The sequence below is a fragment of the Amblyomma mixtum genome, chromosome 1, assembly GCF_055824585.1.
Source record: "Amblyomma mixtum isolate Tamu chromosome 1, ASM5582458v1, whole genome shotgun sequence".
Taxonomy (NCBI): Eukaryota; Metazoa; Arthropoda; class Arachnida; order Ixodida; family Ixodidae; genus Amblyomma; species Amblyomma mixtum.
The window spans coordinates 142472772-142495192 of NC_143012.1; the positions used below are offsets into that span (position 1 = coordinate 142472772).

Sequence of the window (22421 nt, forward strand, 5' to 3'; positions counted from 1 at the left end):
GATGGCGCTACAAGTCTCAATGCGAGATGTGATGTTTTCTAGTTACTGCCACAGATGGCGCTGTGATGTCAGGGTGGTAGCAGACCCTACGAAATCTCGAAACGTGATGAGTAGTTGCTGCCACAAATGGCGCTGTGGGGTCAGGGTGGTAGCAGACCCCACGAAATCTCGAAACGTGATGAATAGTTGCTGCCACAGATGGCGCTGTGGGGTCAGGGTTGTAGCAGACCCCATGAAATCTCAAAACGTGATGAGTAGTTGCTGCCACAGATGGCGCTGTGGGGTCAGGGTGGTAGCAGACCCCACGAAATCTCATAACGTGATGAGTAGTTGCTGCCACAAGGTCAGTTCGATTCACCTACACTGCCTACGCTAGTTCTCTTCGTGCAGCACTTCGCCATTCGTTTCACGAGTGCAGCCTAGCGCCCTCTACACGACGCCGTTCTTTGCACACAAGTGTAGCTGTCGTGCAGTCCTAATCCAGAAAAATTCTACACTCTCTCGACTGGCAGTGCCGATTGCGTGCAGCCAGTGCCACAGCAGACGACAGCGAGAGGCGTGCGCTACTTCCATCCCGAAAATGGCAGTTACGAACGATGGCTGCATGTTCGGCGTTGTCAACGGCGTTAATACACTGTTAACGCCTATCGTTGGCGAAGACGGCCAACAACTGAACTCAGAGAACGGATTTATGTACGCTACACCAGGTAAGGCTTCGCTCGGTCAACAAAAATAGAAACACGTGCATGCGTTTACTCATGCTCCGACGCCGCGCTTGCATGTACTTGTTTCTTTTTTGGCTTATTTAACTAATGTAATTTGTTCTTTGCTTTTTTTTTCTCGTTCCCCGTAAATGAGCTTGGTACTAACCAAGTTCGTTGTTAGATAGCTTGGCATGTTTGCTATCCAACGTTTTTAAATACGTTGGCTTTATCCAGCCGTGTGTCCATCGCCTCTTCTCCTTCGACATTTGACAGATTTTTATTCTACGCTACGACCCAGATTTCAACTATCCCGCTTTATGTAGCGGTGGCTCACAAAACATCAATATTTATACTCTCGCACAGACGGCACAATCGTATCGGCGGTGTTGAGCGACGACACAGATAACCACCCGGCTGATCGCCGAACGTCCACACCGCCGCCGCCGCAGAGCAACGCGCCGCCCCGAAGCAGCTCTCCTGAGCCCGAACGATGGATCGGGAGCAAGACTCTTTTTCTCATCGAGCGTTATCCACACATGAAAGCGCTCGTGGGAAAGAAGGGCGGCTTTCGGTAAGTTTTATTTCATTTATACTGGTCCGAACGAGTGCGGAAAGCTTAACAGGTTTACATGCTACCACGCGGAAGTTACGTTTACAAACGTTTCTTTTCTTTTTTGAAGTGACAGTACCTGGTAAGGTAGTGTACTGTCAAAATTGCTGATTGGGCGAGTTGGTGGGACATGATTCGAAATGACCAGCGCGAAAACAGACGGAGACAAGAGCAGCGCCCGTCCTGTCGTCTGCGTTTCTTTAGTTGTCTCCGTCTGTTTTCGCGCTGGTCATTTCCAATAGTGTACTGTACTTGCGTCCAAGGTATATGAATTTCAGGACAGCTTCGTCTGGTAACTGATACACTGCATGCTTTTTGTTACGTCTCGTTTCATGCAGCACGAAAAAAATGCTGTGGCAGTCCCTGGTGGACAGAATAAACGAGGAGTTTGGCTCCGACTTGAGCCCTCTCCAAGTTGAAAACAAATGGAAAACCCTGGAGAGGGCATACAAAAGGACGAAAGAGAAGAATTCTTCGTCTGGCCACTCGCGGGTGACGTTCGAGTTTGAAGAGTAAGTGGACATCAGTGCTGTACTGGTCATTTACAAAAATATCAATTGTTATTTTGCCCACTTCAGAAAAATGGCTCGTATTTTAGAAAAGGAGCATCACATTACTCCTACCATTCTGCTAGCCCCTGGTAGAGTGATGGAGCCCAGAAATTGCAGGTGAGGTCACAGGTTTCGAGGTTTCTTATTTTGGCGCCAGCTTTCTGCCGGCAATACTTTTTGTAATGCTTTTTTCCTGCAAGCTTTTTCATGCTCGTCATAATGCTCTTGTGCAGGTGAACTCCGCTACATTGTAAAGCTCACACCTTACGAAATAAGGCTCAAAATGTTTTCATGTTCTAGCAAACCCCCGGAACCAAGCATTGGCGAACAATCCGCTAGCCGCGATGAGCACCAAGCAGGCTCACCACACCCGGATTCGCCGAGCCCACCGCAGGTGTCGGAGGAAGAAGGCCCACCACAGCGAGGGCAGTCTTTCCCGAGATCGGGGAAAGGGATGAAAAGAAAAAACACTTCCACTGAACTACTGATTGAGCAACTTGCTGAAGCAAGGAAGGAAAGAGCTGAAAGGGCGCAAAAAAACATTAGCTCTTCTGGAACGCCTCGTTGCCGCCGTGGAGGGGCAGGGGCAGGCTCCGAAAAGCAGCGAATAAATTAACTTCATTTCTCTCTCATATATGTTTATTGCTTGCAATGTAGTCGCAAGAAACCGCACAGAGGCACACAGCAGCACTGCGTTTGTGCTATAGCATTTCGCATGCTTTCGCAGTTGCCAGCACTGTTAAAGACGAGATCACCGTCCTCGTCATTCTCGACGACATCTTGCTGGAGCAGGTGTTCGAGTTCTTCGAAAAAGTCCCTTTCTTCGTTGCACATGTTGTGCAGCACACATGCCGCCATTACGAGCAGGCAGCATTGCTTAATGCTTGCGGCGTCCACAAGGTACAGCCTTCTAAAACGTTGTTTGAGCAGTCCAAATGAATTTTCGATCGCGACCCTTTGTCGCGAGTGCACGTTATTAAAGTTCTTCCACGAAGGAGAGCCTCGCCCATTGTCCCGGTACGGTGTCAAAAGCCAAGGTAGTAGCGGATATGCCGAGTCACCCAGCACGTACCCATTACTGCATTTCTGAGAACAGGCTTCAAAAAAAGGACTTGCCCGAAGTACCCCAGCGTCATGGCCCGACCCTGGAAATCCAATGAAAACATCAATAAACATATTGCGATCGTCGCACACGCCCTGCAGTACTCTCGACGGCCACTTTTTACGGTTGTAGTAGGATTGCGGCGACTCTGCGGGCTTATTGATCTCGACGTGGCAGCCGTCCACGCAGCCGATAGCGTTGCGTGGTCCCTTGCCGCCGGTTTTCGCCAAGAAGACAACCTTGATGCGCTCCTGCTGACGCTGATCAGGCCAGGCGATCACTGATGCACTAATGCTGTTCATAAAGTTCAGCACTCTATCAATGCAAGCACTCGCAGAAGATACTGACACATCAAATCGGTCAGCCAGCGAATACATGGCATTCTGGTGGCCGAGGTAGCCTAGAGCAATAAGACAAGTCTTTTCGGCACTCACTTGAGGACGACCTCCGGTAGGGTGTGTAAAAAACTGCGACGCTTCGAAAGAACTTACAACCGTTTCAAATGTGCCCTGAGACAGGCGAAACAAACGCTTGAACTCAAAGTCATAATAGCGGCCTACGACTTCTTCGCAGTAACGAGGCATGCGGTTCCTCCTCAACCTTGCCAGTTTCGTCGCTGCCACTGCAACAAGTTCTTCAAAATCCTCTTCGTCACTGCTGTCGGAGTCTACAAGCTCCATAGCTGTTTGTATGATCGTTGGCAGCAGGTCGCGGTCCATTTTCTTTTCCTTGGAAGTTCAGAGAAAGGAGACGTGACAACCGCGCGCGTGCGTCGCAAACGAAGCAGAAGGCTTGCACGATTTCTGCACTTTAGCATTCGTTCCTATTTGGCGCTAGTGTCGCGCTACGCCTGTACGTCTGAACTGGCGCTGCATGAGTGTTGCACTTGCACGGCACTTGCTGTGCACTGCATGAACTAGTGTAGATCGTGCACGGTGAATCGAACGGACCTACAGATGGCGCTGTGGGGTCAGGGTGGTAGCAGACCCCACGAAATCTCAAAACGTGATGAGTACCCAGGCAGCACGCCAGGATTGTACCAACAATGGCTCATTGTTGGAAAACAGTGGCATCAATATTGGGCTGGCATTGGCATACAAGCACATTACTACATTTTCCAACCTTGGCCCATACTTCATACCAAGATTGCTCCATTGTTCAGCCATTGTGGCACTGCCAGCATGGGCATATCACTGGCCTTTCCACTCATACTTCATTGGTCCTGCAATTATCGGTCCAATGTTCAGCCATGCTGGTACTACCACTATGTACTGAACATCAGCTATTCCATTGATGTCCCATTGTTGATGCCAATATTAGTCCCATGGATAGCCATTTGGCACTGTCAATGCAGACTAAGCACAGGCTTTTTCATTCATGACAGTGCATACAACCTGTCACATCAGTGGCTTAAAGATTGGCATGCCACTGCCCTTTTCTATTTACTACTCGGCAGTAAAGCATATGTTAATTTTTATCTTCAGTGGCCAACATTAATGAAAATGTTCACTCGTAAGCAACCATGCCAATATTCATAAAATGAGACAACCAAAGTATTCATGAAAAGAACATTTACTTTATGAAAAAGTCCAAATAGAATTAATCATTAGGGGCTGGGAAGGGTGGTGCCAGGGGCTGTGGGATGGGTGGTGGCAGGGGCTGTGGGATGGTGGCAGGGGCTGTGGGGTGAGTGGGGGCAGGGGCTGTAGGGAGGGAGGGCCCTCGGGAAGTGGAAGAGGCCAGGGGATTGGGAGGCACAAATGCGGGCACAGTGCAGGGGGCTGACCCCGCACTCGCAGTGGCGTGCTTGGTTGGAGGGGGGAGAAGACTTCGGCAAAGCGTCTCTTCCTTCCACTCCCTCTATCACATGAACCGGGCAGCCACCTGCGAATAAAATCTTCGAATAGGTTTTAGGCGCAAAAAACAGACAGACACATAGGTAGGTAACAGGACGAAGCGCCAACTTCCAACTGATTTTAATGCATGCCTGAAACGTACTTATAAAGCTTGTCGTCACATGCGCAGGAGCGTCACCTAAAGATCAAGAACGACTTGATCTTTAGGTGACCCTAAAATTTTACACTGTAGTTCAAAAGGTGTACTGTCTTGTTCTCTTATTGCATCATCCTTTTGTTGATGCAACCATTCAGGCTATATACACGACATTACCTTTACATTTACCACTCGAAAGCAACACAGTCACTCTACTTTAATTTGTGAAAGAGAGTACACATCCGATTTCCTCAAGGCAAAGCTTTGATCAGCAGGCAACGGCACATAAACCAATCTAGGCGGTCTTAGGAGGGCAGGTCTGGAAGTGGAAGGTATCAGAAGCATTCCTTTCAACTGGACAACTCTGGCAGATCAATGCATCATTCTGGAGGAAGCACTTGTGACCATCACAAGGTGTACAACACATGTACTGATAGGGTTACGCATTACTTGCTTCAAGTCTAAGTGGGCATCATAGATGACCAAAGATATTTTGAATTACATAAACAATTATAACAGGTATTTTCTGCAATGTCCTGAAAACCGTGACACAGGACCAGAAGAAGTCACACACTTTTGGCGGACTTACAAATGATTCATTTTTGGCTCATCCACGTACTTGAAGCCATTTTCTCGCTCAAGCGCCCATGCAAATGAAAAAATCAAGTTCAATCATCTTTCCATCCCAGGCAAAAAACAGCAGTCTTTCACTATGCTAAGGATAGATGGCTCGCTTATGCAGGATTGCTCATTCTTTTTGATTAAAAATGCTTCAACCAGTCCTCCCTCGTGCAAGGACTTCCCCCTGCTAGTAATGCTCGTGCGGTGAAACAGTGGCAAACATTTGCTACAGTCCCTCACATGCAACGTCAGGTTGCTCCCTGCGCTCACACGCAATGTGTTTCCTGAGGCATTCATTCAGGCATTGCCCAGCCTGCTCGATGTATACTTTCCTACAGCCCATGGGGTTGAATACAGAACTCCCACCACACACTTTGTGAACCTTGTTTGGTGGTTGGTCTTGCACGCTTGTTCTCTGCACAGCCAGAGATGCGGGTGAAAAGACCAGATAGCTCATGAGGGGCTGAAAACACCATGTTGATACCAGATTTTTCGGACGGGCTTTTCAGCCCATGGGAAATTTCATTCTGAAATTTCCCAGTGCCGAAGAATGAAATTTCATTTCATTCTTCGGCACTATGACCCCAGTGCTCCTACTGAGGTGCACACCGACGCAAGCGGAATCGGCCTCGGTGCTGTCCTGGTCCAGCGCAAGCCCGAATTTTCTGAATACGTTGTTGCGTACGCCAGCCGTGCTCTCACCAAAGCAGAGTCGAACTACACCGTGACTGGAAAGGAGTGTCTGGCCGTAGTGTGGGCTCTCACGAAATTCCGCCCATACTTATATGGCCGCCCGTTCACCGTCGTTACTGATCACCACGCCTTGTGCTGGTTGGCCTCCCTCAAAGATCCCTCAGGACGCCTTGGCCGCTGGGCGCTCCGTCTTCAGGAATTCGATATTACCGTAGTCTACCGGTCGGGCCGCAAGCACTCCGACGCCGACGCCTTGTCACGCTCGCCACTGCCCTCTCCTGCGCCCTCTTCCCCCTTTCCTGATTCCCTACTCGCAGCGCTCACTACTATGGACATGCCCAATCAACAGCGCCAGGATCCATGGATTTCGTCCCTGCTCGCTGTCCTTCGTGCCCACTCTACGTCCTCCTTCCCTCGAGCTCTTCGTCGCCAAGCTTCCCATTTTGCCATCCGCGACGATCTCCTGTACCGCCGCAACTATCGACCGGACGGCCGAAAGTGGCTCCTCGTGATTCCTCGACACCTTCGGTCTGAGATCTGTGCGCACTACCATGCCGACCCTCAGAGCGCTCACGCTGGATCACTAAAAACCTACGAGCGACTACGGCAGAGGTACTACTGGCGAGGCATGTACAACTTCGTTCGTCGCTACGTTCGCTCCTGCACAGCCTGTCAGCAGCGGAAGTCGCCACCTCGACCCTCGACTGCCCCGTTACAGCCATTACCGTGCCCGGCTCGCCCTTTCGATCGTGTGGGCATCCGACCTAGAAGGGCCGCTCCCCTTCACGACCGCCGGGAATCGATGGATTATAGTTGCCGTGGACCACCTCACTCGGTATGCTGAGACCGCTGCCCTACCTGCGGCTACTGCTCGCGACGTCGCCCTCTTCCTTCTTCATCACTTCGTCCTGCGTCACGGCGCTCCGCGAGAACTTCTCAGTGACCGCGGCCGTGTTTTCTTGTCTGAAGTTGTTCACGAGCTTCTCGATGCGTGCCACTCAGTCCACCGTACCACTACTGCTTACCACCCTCAAACTAACGGCCTCACTGAACGATTCAACCGAACTCTTGGGGACATGATCGCCATGTACATTAGCTCCGACCGCACTAATTGAGATCAAGTCCTTCCGTTCGTGACCTATGCATATAACACCTCATCTCAGGAAACCACCGGCTTTTCCCCTTTCTTTCTTTTATTCGGGCGCGAGCCTTCCTGCCTCCTGGACACCATCCTTCCCTACAACCCCGACAGCTCAGAATATACTTCCCTTTCTGACATTACCCGCCATGCTGAGCAGTGCCGCCAGTTGGCTCGCTCTTTCACCGCCGAACGTCAAGGACTCCGCAAACATGAGTCCGATCAAGACACGCCCGCTGCACACTTCTCCACTGGATCATTGGTCTGGCTCTCTGTTCCGGCTGCGTCCAAATTTTCGGCCAAGCACATTGGTCCCTACCGTATCTTAGAGCGTACGTCACCTGTCAACTATATCATCGAACCGGTGACACCTTCTTTGGACCATCGCCGCCGTGGTCGCGACGTCGTTCATATCAGCCGCTTGAAGCCTTATTACAGCCCTCTCGTCGTCTCCTCGCCCTGAGTCGCCAGGATGGCTCCCTCTTTCCGCCGGGGCAGTTGGAATGAAGAAGATGATACAGCACCGCCACCAACGACGACGAAGCGCTAGCGCCGCCCGTAGGAGGCTCGTGCTGGAGAACTGCCGCTTGTGTGCCGGTCCCTCGCCTCGCTCGTTCTTAGACTTCTTGCGCCAGAGTCTTCGTCGCCGGCGATTGAAGGTGCCAATAAACCGCTCTACACATGTAACAAATTTGGTAAACACTGTAAGCGATGATGCACGATATGAATAGTGCCAGCTTGCTGTGCTAAGAGCTGCCAAGTTATGAGATTACTCACTAGTGCATAAACCATAAATCCCTGAAAGAAAAGATTTCAGTCCTGCACCTTGTATTGCAGCACCCTGTAAGAACCCACAAAGCCAAGGAAGCTGACCAGAGGTCAGCTAAGCTTCTTCGTTCGAAGAAGTACTCGATTTTAAGGCACGCATATTATTTGAATAATTTTATTACTGCTCCTGAAATCCCTACCTTTATAGAAAATGTCGTGTTCGTCGACCAAGCGACGCCAGGCCGCTCCAGCAGCCCTTGCCTCCTCCGCGCATACTCGCCGCCCGCTTCCAAGAAACAAGCGCGGGCCGGCCGCTCCAACAAAAGCTAGCACCCACAAAAGCTAGCAGGCGTCTCCCCCGACTACATCTGATCCCCCCACAGCCCCGTCGACTGACGCATTCCCCATTCCCTTACCGTGACCGTCTGCATTCCCACAGCACAGGAAGTGCTTTCTTGTACACTCGCCCTCTCTCCCTCTCCCTCTAAAGAAATAAACCTCCAGTCTCCACCCAGCAACTGCCTTGAGAGGTTCCTTGCATGCGGGGCTCCCACGCCCCGCACCAACACGCCATTAACACTGGCGACGAGAAATAGGATGTAGAACGTACGCAGTTCGAAGTGTCGCCGATGGCTACTCGAGGACTACACGGTGTCATCGAGCCTTTTCGCGGATCGTGGATTCAGCGCCTCACATTCTACTTCGTGGCAAACGATGTCTCCGACGAAGTAAAGAAGCACGCGCTCCTCCTGACGCTATGCGGACCGACACCTTCGAGACTGCTCGCGTGCTGGTCACACCGAAGACTCGCGGAGAAGTCAGCTATGGAGACCTATAGTCACACTTCTCCTGAAGCACTTCGATCCTAGACCACCCGGAGAAGTCAGCTATGGAGACCTAGTCACACTTCTCCAGAAGCACGTCGATGGCAGACCATCCGAGCTGTACAGCCGGTGCGCTTGACCATCCGAGCTGTACAGCCGTAACGTTTTCCAGCGACGTGACCAACTGCCGTAACAGTCGATCAGCAGCTACGTCGCAGCCCTCAGAAGTTTGACAGCCGACTGCAACCCTGGAGTGCTGACGACAACGCCTGCAACATCGACGACGCCGACAGAAAGCAAATCGATCAGCAGCTACGTCGCAGCCATCACAAGTTTGACAGCCGACTGCAACTCTGGAGTGCTGACGACAACGCTTGCAACATCGAGGCCGCCGAAGGAGAGCTATAACGGAACCCCACCAGCTGCCCCAGGATGTCATGCTTCGCGACAGGTTCGCCTGCGGGATCCACGACGAGCGCCCCCAACAGAGACTGTTCGCGGAGAAAGACGACATTTCAACGTGTTTTGGACCTGACCCTGCCATCAAAAAGTGCGTCAAGGCAGCAGCGAGGACTCAAGGGAGCGACGAGCTCCGCAGAAGTGCACGACTTCTCAACACAACAACGGAACGGTTCGTCGGCACCTTGACCACATTAAGCAAGGTGCAGCAGCCTACCCGACGGAAGATCCGCCGCCACACGATCGGACGAACGGACCAGCAGCAAGTGAACAATACACTGTGCCAGCTACGTACGTGATCACGCTGCCAGCGGAAACTTCGCCTGCGCACGACCTACCATCAGCGCCCCCCTCCGAACATGGAGAACCTGTGGCCAGTCTGGACGACCGTGCGACACAACCTTGCGGAGACCAACCCAACGGGTCCACGCAACAGCAAGCGCTACAACCCCAGCGTGAACGGCGCCCGCCCGACCGATACGGTGACCACAGCTAAGGAGGAAGGGATGTCGTGTTCGTCGACCAAGCGACGCCAGGCCGCTCCAGCAGCCCTTGCCTCCTCCGCGCATACTCGCCGCCCGCTTCCAAGAAACAAGCGCGGGCCGGCCGCTCCAACAAAAGCTAGCACCCACAAAAGCTAGCAGGCGTCTCCCCCGACGACATCTGATCCCCACAGCCCCGTCGACTGACGCATTCCCCATTCCCTTACCGTGACCGTCTGCATTCCCACAGCACAGGAAGTGCTTTCTTGTACACTCGCCCTCTCTCTCTCTCTCCCTCTAAAGAAATAAACCTCCAGTCTCCACCCAGCAACTGCCTTGAGAGGTTCCTCGCATGCGGGGCTCCCACGCCCCGAACCAACACTACCATTAACAGAGAAGGTCTTTCTAATTATTTCACACTCATTTACCTCTGCAAACGTTCCATAGTGAGAGGGCTGCCGGGTGGATCACAGATGTTGAAACCAAGAAAGGCTCCAAGAAGGAGTACCACTGCCTTGTCCAGACTTGTCCACTTGTCCACTCCTCTCTGTCGACTGCAAGGGCAAGTAGGTGGATGTCGCCCACACCTGAGCCTGCATGGGAACAAAATTACTAGCACGTAATACTATTGGGTCAAAAGTTTTGCTGTGTAATTTCAAGACTAACACAGACTACGCATACGGCAGGCTTGGGGCCATAGGAAAGACATCAGAGATTATGCTCGGTTCACCCTCAAGGTTACAGGGCAGCGAAGGCTCTCGGTCTGGCCTGATCTTTTGCTTTCGAATATGTATTCCTAGCAAGATGCTCGTTCTAGAAAATCGGGGCCCACTTGCACGAAGCTATCACAGATTGCTGCACTCACACCGGACCTCGGAGTTATCACGTCAAAATACGGCCAGTGCAGCAGGAACATACAACCAGCGGGCCGACCGCCGCCGCCTCGCACGGCTGCAGCGTTAGGAGCAGGGGCGAGTACAGCCGACCGAAGAGCTGCAGGACAGTTCCGGACAGACGAAATAGGCGCGGCAGAGCGCGAAAGTCAACGTTACAGGCGTGGTCGAGATGTTCCCGCAAAAAACGAAGGGAAAGGCGAACGCACCTAGTGCAGGTAGAAGCAATACGGCAGCGAACACGCGGGATCTTCGCGATGCGGGCCGATCGAGCCCCTGCGGCTGTTCTAAAAACTGGAGGCAGGCCACGTCTTGAGCAATACGATGCGTGCGTGCTATACTTTTGGAACAGTAAGAGTTTTAAAAACAGTGAGGACGATTTAATTCGAAAGCCGAATACGCACCGAAGGAGCACTATGGGGTAATGGCTGTCACACCACATCTTACGAGCCGCGCGACCAGCAGTCTAAGCAGACCGCGCAAAAGCACGACAGCGCGTTGTTTACAACAGCCACAAGCGCGCGATCGGCTCGCGTGTTCCCCTCACCTGCGTGTAGAAGCATACAAGGCCACCTCTCGCGTTAGGAAGGAGCGGGCTCACAGGGAACGCACAGAAGAAAGTTTGCAGAGATGGTAACCCTTGTGTAGGAAAGCGGGCGAGCACAGCGCGAGACGAATCCACGACGGGCTTGAGGCGAAAAACGTACGTACGCCGGCCGCCGCGGTGTGCACGCCACGACGGCTCGAACGAGACTCTCCGCGCTTGTGTCATACACCACGTTCCGAAAGAAAAATGTAAGCAAATATAGTAAACATGCAGTACACCTACCGTAATCAGGCGCACTTGGTTTGAGACAGCAGCCGCTTCCATGAATCCCAGCCTCGCCGTCTTCTCACCAACTCGAAAAAACAAAATGGCGCGAGAACACGAAAAAAAAAACAAGGCCCGTGCACACCGACCACGCCAAGATGGCACGAGGAGGCCAAAAATGCTTCGCACGCAGAGTCCGCGCGACGCCGAACGCGACCGCATCGCAATAGGTCATTGGTCGTATGACGTTTGCGAAGAAGAGCTAATCAGAAGGCCGGGAATTTTGTTTATTTTTTGCGCGCCTCGTTGCTCTGCCCTCTCCCCCTGATTCACGCCGAAGGAACAGTCTTTTCGGAATACACCGAGGACCCGTCAAAATTGACCAAAGGGTGATCGTCAAAGTGACCGCTAGTTTTTGCAGTGTAACTGTAAGAAAAGCGCATAACACTGGGACGGCCGATAAGCTCCGTTTACATGAACGCGAGAGCAGCGCATCATGTCAACTTTCTCGTGCATCCCACTCATGTAAACAGGGAAAATGCGCCAGGAAAATGCACTAATCCCACAGGCAGGGCGCAGATCGGCAAGTGCAAGTCGAGTGCTGGGGTGAATAGAAACAGGTGCTCGTAGGGCGCCTAGATGTGCGTGCGCTTCTCTCCGCTCTCCCCTCCCGCACATCGAGACACCCTAGTTTCGGGGCCCCCTCTTCCGCCCTGGGCGCCTACACAATACCCTCTCGGAAGGAAAACAAAGCAGAACACGCTCAAGTTGTGACCGGCTGTCCCCCCCCCCCTCCCTCCCCCTACTTCCGCGTGCCGTATGCTTACATGCGAGCACAGCGTCTCCCCTCCATGAGGAAATTTCGGGAAAAGAAAATGCATCACCAACTAGCCCCGCCACTGGGAATTACGATGCGCTACTGCGGTATTTATGTAAACGCGGAGCTCTTCTTAGAGAGCCTTCGTTCTCGCCGAACTAATTCTTCTTCAAGCTACAGGAGGGCTAATGCCCCATTAATCTCCATATTTCAAAAAAAAGCTTTCCAACATAGCTTCGCGACTTGAGAACGGGGATCAAGACTTTTTATTTTTGTTTATCTAACCCACCCTTTTTTCCGCTCCTAGGCTGCTTTCAATGTCCTAGGCAGCGCGACGTAGGCAGCGCGACGCTGCCTACGACACGAAGTCGAGCTGCCTATTGCAGGAAGAGATTGTAGAACTGGTGAGATACTGCCAACTTCGAAATATGATAAAGTGATAATATGAAATGTGATAAACGCCTGTTCCCTCGTTAACAAAGCTGATCAATTCACGCTGTTTCTTGAACAATTTGCTTTCAGGTTTACTATTATAATGATAACCGAAACATGGTTTTCTTCACAGGATAGTGCCTGCAATCTGACTGGCTATAGGGTTTTTTCTGCGCGCCGAACTGGAAAACGGGGTGGTGGTGTGGCGATTTATGTTTCGGACACAATGTCTTGTGATGAAGTGCCCAATTTTACTGTTGTGAACCCAAATTATGAGGCCCTATGCTTGCAAAACAGCAACACTCTTTTCTGTGTTATGTATCGCCCCCCTTGTGCGAATACTAGTGTTTTTTTTGGGGGGATTTTCTTGACTGTTCTTGAATTTGCCGCTACTAATGGCTTGAGGTTGGTTTTAGGGGGTGATTTGAACAATAATCTTTCTTCTGAAAGCATTGCGACCAAAGAACTCATCAACAGAATAACATCATCAGGTTTTCGAAATCTAATCGTTACCCCAACTCGTGTAACTCTCACGACTTCTAGTATTTTGGATCTGTTCATAACCAATGTTAGTACTCCCGTGGTGACGACTGGCACTTTAAGCTCTAGCATTAGTGATCATTGTCCCATATTCATAGCTTACTCGCGATCCACTCCTCGTGTAAAGCGACGACTGCCCATAATTAAGCATCAAAGCATTACTTATTCTAGTTTGGACTTATTTCGTGTCAAGATCCAGAACAACGACTGGCCTGCGGTTTTTAAGGAAAACACGACCAACGGCGCCTACAACACCTTTATGTCTATGTTTTTGAAAATCTGCAGCTCTTGTTTTCCTCTAAAAAACCTTAAGCTTCACAAGCATGCGCGAAAACCTTGGATCCATCCCGAACACATGTAGTTAATTCGTCAATAGAACAAACTATACGGTGAATTTTTGAAAAGCAAGGATCCGTCAACGTTGGCAGCATTCAAAAAACTTCGCAACAAGATTACGGCCGAACTAAGGAAAGCAAAACCACACTATTATCATCAACTGTTCAGTGACATGTCTATGGGTCGACCAGACCAAACTTGGCGAATCATCAGTGACGTGCTTGGAAAGTGTCCTAGCCGCCCTGATATGCTCGAGATCATCGTTGATGGTAAAACAATTTCTGGACCTGCATTATTTGATCGTTTTAACGCCCACTTTGCTGCCAGACCAAAAAAAGACTCGTCACCAGGTAAGGTCTCATGCTGTCCACAGAAAGACTTTCCTGATACCATGTTTTTAAAACCAACAGATGAATCCGAAGTTTTTAACACGTTTCTAAGCCTGAAGAATAGCAAAGCCCTTGACATTGACAGCATTCAGATTAGACCTATAAAACATGTTCTTGATCTCCTATGTCCCTACTTAGTGCATATATTCAATCTTTCGCTAGCATCTGGCATTTTTCCTACCGACATGAAACGTGCAAAGGTTTCTGTTATATATAAGGGTGGTAACAGGAACGATCTAAGCAACTACAGACCAATATCTATAATTCCAATCTTCTCAAAGGGCCTTGAAAAGATTATGCTTACTCGACTGAATGGCTTTTTCACTAAACACAATATTTTATCACAAAGTCAGCATCGTTTTCGTAAGGGTAGGTCAACGGAATCTGCCCTTCTGTTACAAAAGGAAATGGTTTGGTTTATGGTTTATGGGGTTTAACGTCCCAAAGCGACTAAGGCTATGAGAGACGCCGTAGTGGAGGGCTCCGGGAATTTCGACCACCTGGGGTTCTTTAACGTGCACTGACATCGCACAGTACGCGGGCCTATAGAATTTCTCCTCCAAAGAAATTCTAGCCGCCGCGGCCGGGATCGAACCCGCGTCTTTCGTGACAGCAGCCGAGCAGCATAACCGCTGAGCCACCGCGGCAGCATGAAAAAAGGAAATCATCATAAAAAACATTAAAGCTAATAAATATACACTGGAATATATATAGACTTCAGTAAAGCCTTCGATTCATTATGTCACACAACCCTCCTTAATAAGCTAGATCATTATGGTGCCCGTGGGTAACAAATACTGTTTTGCAGTCGTACCTAACCGGCCGATCCCAGTGTGTTGAGATCAATGGTCACTGCTCCACTTTCCAACAGATTTCATCCGGTGTTCCACAGGGTAGTATTCTTGGGCTGGTTTTATTTAAGGCTATGTAAATGACCTTATGTCAATTGATGAAAATGCCGTATTTGTATTATATGCGGATGACTCAAGCTTGTTCTTTAGCTCTACTAATGAAGTTGATTTGTTTAAAATGGCAAATAATGCGTTGTCAAAACTACTGAAGTGGTCCGAAACAAACAGCTTAGAAATAAATGAGAAAAAAACAAAAGCAATTTTATTTGCGCCTAAAAACAAACGCTTGGCATCTAGTCGTGAGAAAAAATTCGGACCTAATGAAATAGATATCGTGACAGAACATAAAATACTTGGTGACATATTCTCTAGTCAGATGACATGGGACAGTCATGTTGAGCAAATGACTAAAAAACTCTCATCTGCTGTAGGTGCCTTATTTCGAACCCGTGACCTCCTTCCGATATTCATTAAACTACAAGTTTACCATGCACTGTTTCATTCATACCTTAACTGTTGCACACTAGTATGGGGAACGACTACAAAAAAAACGTCGGTACACTGCTTCGTCTACAAAAAAAGCCATGCGTTGCGTAAACAATGTGCCATATTTACATCCTTCAGCCGCGCTATTTCGTCAGCATCATGTCATTAATACCGAGTCTCTTTATAGTTACCGCCTCCTCTACCACTTTTATTTTGCTAACGAAATGTATAAAGAATTCCTTCTCTCACTATCAGGTGCAATGTTGCCCTGTAATATTTCGAAAACACGTGCCCCTGAAAAATGGTTAATTCTACACCACCGAACTAATTACCTTCTCCAGTCATTAAGCTATACAGTGCCAGTGTTACTAAATCAGATCAGTCTATCTAGTTTTAATAACGCTCGAATAACTCGTAAGATTTTGCGTTCAATGTTTCTGGAGTGACCCTGTTTGCTGTTTCTGGCGTAAAATGGTAACGTGCTCAATAAAAACATACACATGGTTGTTTAACCTCTCATATGTGCAATTATCGCTTTTTTTGCAGTTTTATGTGCATGTTAATTCTGGCTTTTGTATAACATCTCTATCTTTTTTTGATTAATTTACTTCACCTCTTATTTTTGTAAATCTGTGATAAAATGTGACCGTGATAAAATGTGTGTGACCGTGTGTAATAGCAACTGATATCTTGTGTATAATTTTTTTTGTACCGCTGTCACTGCTGTCTGCCGCCGGCTTCCAGGCCTCGTCAAGCTGTTACTACAGCTTTTTGCCTGGGAGACCGTCAACATTGTAAAAATGTTGAAAATAAAGGTGAATTGAAAATTGAAATTGTATGCAAGGGAAACATTCGAGAAACAGGTCCAATACTGCCAGCTTCTAAAAATGGCACAGCCAAGACAGGAAAAACATTCGAGAAACTGGTCCAATACTGCCAGCTTCGAAATATGGCTGAGCCAACGCAGGCAAAACGTCCGAGGAACTGGTCCAATACTGCCAAGTTCTAGAAATGGCTTAGCCAAGGCGGGGAAAACGCCCGATAACTGGTCCACTACTGCCAACTTCTAAAAATAGCTGAGCCAAGGCAGGGAAAACGCCCGAGAAATTGGCCCAATACTGCCAACTTCTAGAAATGGCTTAGCCAAGGCGGGGAAAACGTCCGAGAAACTGGTCCAATAGTGCCAACTTCTAGAAATGGCTTAGCCAAGGCGGGGAAAACGCCCGAGAAACTGGTCCAATACTGCCAACTTCTAAAAATAGCTGAGCCAAGGCAGGGAAAACGCCCGAGAAACTGGTCCAATACTGCCAACTTCTAAAAATGGCTGAGCCAAGGCGGGGAAAACGCCCGAGGACTGGTCCAATGCTGCCAACTTTTGAAAGTGGCTGAGCCAAGGCGGGGAGAACATTGGCAACGCGGGACCGTAGTTTGCCAACTCAATTCCTACAGTGGACCACTGTAATGTGCTGCTTGGGTAGTTGCTGCCACAGGTAGCGCTGTGGGGTCAGGGTGGTAGCAGACCCCACGAAATCTCGAAGCGTGATGAGTAGTTGCTGCCACAGATGGCGCTGTGGGGTCAGGGTGGTAGCAGACCCCACGAAATCTCGAAACGTGATGAGTAGTTGCTGCCACAGATGGCGCTGTGGGGTCAGGGTGGTAGCAGACCCCACAAAATCTCAAAACGTGATGAGTAGTTGCTGCCACAGATGGCGCTGTGGGGTCAGGGTGGTATAGCAGACCCCACAAAATCTCAAAACTTGATGAGTAGTTGCTGCCACAGATGGCGCTGTGGGGTCAGGGTGGTTAGTCACTGGAAAAAATTTCAGAGTACCGCAAAGGTCGGAATTTGACTGGCAACACTGAGCGGCCACCTCCATTTACTTTCCAAGCTGACTGCGTCGCAGGAAGGTCGCCGTGTTGGAAGAGCTTGATATTCGGTGACATATCGGGATGAGTGTTCACTGAAGCGCAAATACTTCGTGCTCGGAGACAATGGTTACTCAGAAGAAAAAAAAATATTGTTATTTTGTGCGAAGTAATGCAGCCGGCGGTTGTTTTACTCCGCGGTTGCGTTTACTGTAGGAACTGTGCTATGATTGTGAGCAGCATCTTAGCGCTGCTATCGGGAGCTTGTGCACGACTTTTTTCCCCTTCCGCGGAGCAAGCTACGAAGGAAACATTTCGCCACTCCGAGCAGCAGAGACAAACTTTTGGGCAGTGAGCATCGTGGACCGCCATGGGACCGCCGTCTCGTTCAAGCAGGACGAAACTACTTGACGTTAGCTTCTTCTTCCCATCGACTCTAGGCTTCTCGAAGTCTTCAGCACAAAAGTGGTCCTGCAAATGTTTGTTGTACAGTTAGAAGAGTGATGCTGGTCACCCGAATGCTGGGCTGCCCAAGGAGGCTCCCAGGGCTTTTTCGAGTGAAGCCCTGCTTCAAATAAGTGGAACAAGAAAAACATGAAAGATAGCTGTAATAATAAACTGAACCACCCAAATAAAGAGGCGAAGAAAAAGAATACGTTATAAAGGTTTCTAAGTTTATGCAGTGACACTTAAAATAGCTCATTTGGATGTAAACACGCATGTCGCCGCAAACACGCACCTTCGAGGATTGCTAACATTTGACCCATTTCTATTTTTCTACGAATCCCAACACAACTCAACAGAAAGCGGCCGTTATGTGAACGTAAGACATGCCCGACCATGCTTTTATTGACTGCGATCGTCACGGTCCGCGAAAAACAAGTGCCATGGGTCGAATGACTCGAGGTGCGGAAAGATCGTGCGAGTGCTTGGTGCACGTTAGGACGCGGAATTCTCGCGCGACAAATGTGCCTTCGCGTGCCACAAGCACGGGATAGTCAGAAGAGCTGCGTGTGTTGAGTAACAAGCGCTTACACGTGTACCCGCGTCAAGCGGGCAAGCCGCGAACGATCCCTGCGCGACATGCGCGACGGTCTTGCTGTGAACTCCTATGTTCTTAGCATCCTATCGCTAACACCGCGTGTACTGCGCTTACATACCTTCTAAAACAGCACCAAAAAGCACGAGCAAGGTGCACTTACCTCGCACAAGCGTGTGTTTTTTGAAGGCTTGAAGTTCTCCCGGCCGATTCTGTGCAGCTGCGCAGAACGACGCTCTCGGTCATTTTTCCCAGTCGGAATCGAGAAAAAAATCTTTCCGCCCGGACTCGGTTCGGTTGCTGCATCCGAAGGCGCAGCAGCCAGGCATGATTTCTTCAGTATCAAAAACGAGAGCGACAGTTGCAACACCAGAAACTTCGGGAACCTGCGCTCTTCTCAGCCGGCCCGACCGGCGCTTGGAAGGTATATGGCACTCCAAGATCACGTGGTACGGTTGGGCCAATGACCGCGTCGGCGGCGCGGGGAAAAGAAATGCGGTACTCTGAAAATTTTTCCAGCGACTCTAAGGGTGGTAGCAGACCCCACAAAGTCTCAAAACGTGATGAGTAGTTGCTGCCACAGATGGCGCTGTGATGTCAGGGTGGTAGCCGACCCGACAAAATCTCAAAACGTGATGAGTAATTGTTAATTAAAAGACTAGCGCATAAAACTAGGACAAAGACAGAGAAGGAGACAGGACGAGCGCTAAACATCAACTAAAGGTTTACTACACCAAACATGTACTTAAAACACTTCAGTGGCACATGCGCACACTGCGTTACAAAAAACTAATCAAGAAGTGGCAAACTGTTTCGCAGATACATGGTTTCTTTCCTGGTCAGGTCAAGTGACGTCGTGCTTACACACTTGTCACCTTCCCTCATAATGTGATAAGCCTCACAAATCTCGCGACCTAACCTTGTGCCTCCCCTACCAAGCACACACGTGGCATCAAACGCCGGCACGCACCCGCACCGCTTACAATGCGTAGCCAAATGGCTGCCCCCCGCCAATGAATCCACCAGCGTGCGATGCTCTCGTAGCCGTTCATTTAGGCAGCGTCCAGACTGTCCCACGTAGCATCTACCGCATGAGAGGGGTATGCGGTATACAATGCCAGCAGTGCACGGAACGAACTTGCACACGTGTTTTATGGTGCATACCGGTTTCCTCTTCTCATTGACGGCTTTGCACATGCGCACCAGCTTTTCGGGGGCGGTGAACATGACGTCCACACCGCACTTCCCTCCAACTTTCCTCAGCCGGTGCGAAAGCTGGTGCACGTACGGTATAGCCGTACGCCTGAGCCTTTTGGCACTTTCTCCGGCGGCCACGCCAGGGCGGCCACCTGCCCTGACTTCCTTCAAGAGGCATTCCGCCACAGCCATCACTGTGTCGTTAGGGAAACCGGCCTTCTTCAACCGGTGCACTTGCGCTTGCAAGCTGTCCTCAATCTTATGCTGGCAGGACTTCTCGAGAGCACCCCGCAGGCAATTTTTTGCAATCCCCCGTTTTACCAATTTAGAATGGGCCGAATTATACGCTAAAATTTCTTTTTTTGTGCGAGGCTGGTACGACCAACAGATGTGCCCAGTGCCAAAGAACAAACTTAGCTCGAGGAACTGGAGGCACCCGTCCACTGGAACTTCATGCGTGAACCTCAGCTTGCCAGAACAATCACCGAAAATCTCTAAAACACTTTTTACAACCTGTGGTTGGTCGCTCTCGTTGTTAACATGCATAAACACAATAAAGTCATCCACGTACCTAAAACACTTAACAACACGCTTTTCGTCTTCAATGCACGCTGCAACGCGCTTGTCAAACTGTCCTAAAAAGATTTCACTAAGAATCGGGGCTATGCAAGACCCTATGCAAATGCCATCTTTTTGCACAAACAATCGGTCATCAAAACAAATGTAAGTGGATGAGAGGTAACACTTAACTAAGGCTATAAAGTCATTTACCGAAACCCCGCTACTATTCTGAAACTTCACAGCCCCCCAGCTTTCAATCCGCTCTCTTACTGCATCTAACAACTCTTTTTGTGGTATGGAATAGAATAGCTCCTCAACATCAACTGAAAACGCGAAATTAGCTCCTGAAGCACCACCTTGCGCTGCCAAAAATTCTATCACATCTTTTGAGTTGCGCACTCGAAAAGGGTCTTCTACGTCTAGTTGGCTAAGGTGCTCTAGTAGGTATTTTGACACCAGGCCTTGCCAGGCTTCTTCTCTGATACAATAGCTCTGAGAGGCATGCCCTCTTTGTGTGTCTTCGCAGAAAAGAAAACGTTCAGCCCCTGCTCATTCGCTGCTTTAACTGACTTATGAAGTCCTGTCAAATTGATCTGTTCGCAAACCTTTAATGCCTCAGCCTTTACTTTCCTGCCAGATCTTTGTAGGAGAACAAAGTTCTTGTCAATAGCCTGCATAGCCTTTTCATGATACATTGTTTTCGGCAACACGACGAATCCCCCCTCTTTATCTGCAGTCAATAAAGAAAGATTATTCCTTTTGAGGTAATGAACTGTATTGCTCACTGCTAGCGTTTCCACACGTGGACATGGTTTTTTACTTAACAAGCAGTCGACACCTTCGGAAATACATCTAGCTTTCTCTTCCACGTCTGCACATTGCCCTACTTTCCTAACCATGGTAAGGAGACCGAGCGGGGTCTCGTTAACTTCATTACAAAATTTAGGCCCGCAGCTCAAAACCCTTCGAACTTTATCAGGGAGACCACATTCTGCTAAACACAACACTTCCTTCTTAGGAACATTTTGAGAGTCCTCTTCCGCTTTTTTCCAAGCACACAGAGATGGCAGCCCACAAGACCACAGGAACTCGGTAACATTAGCTGCCTCCCTAGCCCAAGTCCTGATCATTGCATCACAGGTTACCTTGCAGCTTGTCCTGGTCGCGGCATGCACACGCAAGCACAGCTGGAAATACCGGATGTGTCTCCAAAGTTCGGCACGGAAGATCTTGGTGATTCTTCTAGTATGTCGCACGGACGCTTGGCAGGGATGGAACAAGGCTTGCACCTCAGGCGGTACCAGTCCATTCTTGAGGGCGAAGGAAAGCACTCTTGCCCGATAAGTAGTTATTGCTATTAGGTTCACATAGGTAACTGAAGGATCACTACACATAAAAGAAGGAAGAACAGGGCCCGATGTACGAGAAATCAATGCAATCAAGGTGGAAAGCTGGGCTAGTTGGTTTGACATAGTTAATTAAAAGACTAGCGCAGTTTGCCACTTCTTGATTAGTTTTTTGTAACGCAGTGTGCGCATGTGCCACTGAAGTGTTTTAAGTACATGTTTGGTGTAGTAAACCTTTAGTTGATGTTTAGCGCTCGTCCTGTCTCCTTCTCTGTCTTTGTCCTAGTTTTTGCGCTAGTCTTTTAATTAACTATGTCAAACCAACTAGCCCAGCTTTCCGCCTTGAGTGATGAGTAAGAGCTCACGCTCTTAAAATTCGACACCAAGGATGACGTCTGTTGTTGTTGCATACAAGACAGGGCGACGACGGAACATATTCTTATCTACGGTAAAAGCCTCCAACTCTTAGTGCACGATGCCGCCGCAGGAACCCGTGATGCACTAAAGATTCAGACTAACAAGGGCATGTTCAATTTTCTGTAAGTAGACACATGAAATAATGTCTAGAGAATTGGTACAGGTAAAGATAGTAGTTTAGTAATGGGAAGAAAACTGGCAATTAATCCGAAGATATTGAGCACACTAGGAATTAATGGCTAGGTGACACTTGTCACCACTCCGATACAAAGGGGAGGCCAATGGGATGGCTGCACCGTCGGCAATCATGGCAGAAACGTCGCAAAATCTTGATCGAGGAGTGCTTTCGCACAGCAATCAGTGAATGGAACTGATGCTATGGCGTGACGCCAGCTCCGGACGACCTCCGCCACAAGCACACCGCCTTAACCTTACAATACCCTACGGGCTGCCCGTCATGCAACAGCGTCAATGTCGCTCTATACAACTTCACGTG

The 22421-nt window shown here is 49.4% G+C and overlaps 1 pseudogene; it reads left to right on the forward strand.

Moving 5' to 3' along the window:
* Nucleotides 1-580: 580 nt before the first annotated feature.
* On the forward strand, nt 581-2476 carry LOC149367800 (uncharacterized; annotated as a pseudogene).
* Nucleotides 2477-22421: the final 19945 nt, after the last annotated feature.